The 1,741-nt window shown below is 48.8% G+C and overlaps 1 pseudogene; it reads right to left on the bottom strand.

The window, feature by feature from the left end:
* Positions 1-1,287: 1,287 nt before the first annotated feature.
* LOC126238114 (5S ribosomal RNA) lies at positions 1,288-1,405 on the bottom strand (annotated as a pseudogene).
* Positions 1,406-1,741: the final 336 nt, after the last annotated feature.

Raw genomic sequence — 1,741 nt, 5'->3', positions numbered from 1 at the left:
ATGTGCTGGCCAGGGCAGCAGTCGAAAATTTTCTGTATCCAGAAAGGTCCGTATAGGACCTGCAACATGCGGTCGTGCATTATCCTGCTGAAATGTAGAGTTTCGCAGGGATCGAATGAGGGGTAGAGCCACGGGTCGTAACACATCTGAAATGTAACGTCCACTGTTCAAAGTGCCGTCAATGCGAACAAGAGGTGACCGAGACGTGTAACTAGTGGCACCCCATACCATCACGGCGGGTGCCACGCCAGTATGGCGATGACGAACACACGCTTGCAATGTGCGTTAACCGCGATGTCGCCAAACACGGATGCGACCATCATGATGCTGTAAACAGAACCTGAATTCATCCGAAAAAAGGACGTTTGCCCATTCGTGCACCCAGGTTCGTCGTTGAGTACACCATCGCAGGCGCTCCTGTCTGTGATGCAGCGTCAAGGGTAACCGCAGCCATGGTCTCCGAGCTGATGGTCCATGCTGCTGCAAACGTCGTCGAACTGTTCGTGCAGATGGTTGTTGTCTTGCAAACGTCCCCATCAGTTGACTCAGGTATCGAGACGTGGCTGCACGATCCGTTACAGACATGCGGATAAGATGCCTGTCATCTCGACTACTGGTGATACAAGGCCGTTGGGATCCAGCACGGAGTTCCGTATTACCCTCCTGAACCCACCGATTCCATATTCTGCTAACAGTCATTGGATCTCGACCAACGCTAGCAGCAATGTCGCGATACGACAAACCGCAATCTCGATAGGCTACAATCCGCCCGGAAACGTGATGGTACGCATTTCTCCTCCTTACACGAGGCATCACAACAACGTTTCACCGGGCAACGCCGGTCAACTGTTATTTGTGTATGAGAAAACAGTTGGAAGCTTTCCTCATGTCAGCACGTTGTAGGTGTCGCCACCGGTGCCAACCTTGTGTGAATGCTCTGAAAAGCTAATCATTTGCATATCACAACATCTTCTTCCTGTCGGTTAAATTTCGAATCTGTAGCACGTCATCTTCATGGTGTAGCAATTTTAATGGCCAGTAGTGTATTTAAGCCCATTCGAAGTACTGGCTTTTCATTTAAATATGCACCCCGTCATCAGGCCACATGTGGCCCACCGGGATCATCCGACCGCCGTGTCATCCTCAGCTGAAGATGCAGATAGGAGGGGCGTGTGGTGAGCACACCGCTCTCCCGGTCGGTATGACGGTTTTCTTTGACCGGAGCCGCTACTGTTTGGTCGAGTAGCTCCTCAATTCGCATCACGAGGCTGAGTGCACCCCGAAAAATGGCAACAGCGCATGGCGGCCAGGATGGTCACCCATCCAAGTGCCTGCCACGCCCGACAGCGCTTAACTTCGGTGATCTGACGGGAATCGGTGTATCCACTGCGGCAAGGTCGTTGCCTTTCATTTAAATATTTGAAATTAAATAAATATTCCTACGGCTGGACCACACGCTCCAACACACATTATTCAATACATAAACAAATTAAATAAACATACATAAAAGGAATAGCAAGAGAAGGTAGGCCAGAAGCCTAATGTCTCTGAGCTTTCTAAAACACAGTAAATATTTCACCAATTTCTTCATGAATGGTATATATCGGATATAAAGAAAGACATAGATGAATAAATATATTTATAAGCATGCTGCTACCGTTTTTTCGTGTAACTGTGGAGTACTTATGGCCTGACGCGATCGATAGTAATGGGCCGCTTTGGCCTCCAATAACTCATGTGT

The sequence above is a fragment of the Schistocerca nitens genome, chromosome 2, assembly GCF_023898315.1.
Source record: "Schistocerca nitens isolate TAMUIC-IGC-003100 chromosome 2, iqSchNite1.1, whole genome shotgun sequence".
Taxonomy (NCBI): domain Eukaryota; kingdom Metazoa; phylum Arthropoda; class Insecta; order Orthoptera; family Acrididae; genus Schistocerca; species Schistocerca nitens.
The sequence above is the reverse complement of the archived record's forward strand: the minus strand, read 5'-3'. Positions and strand labels throughout refer to the sequence as shown.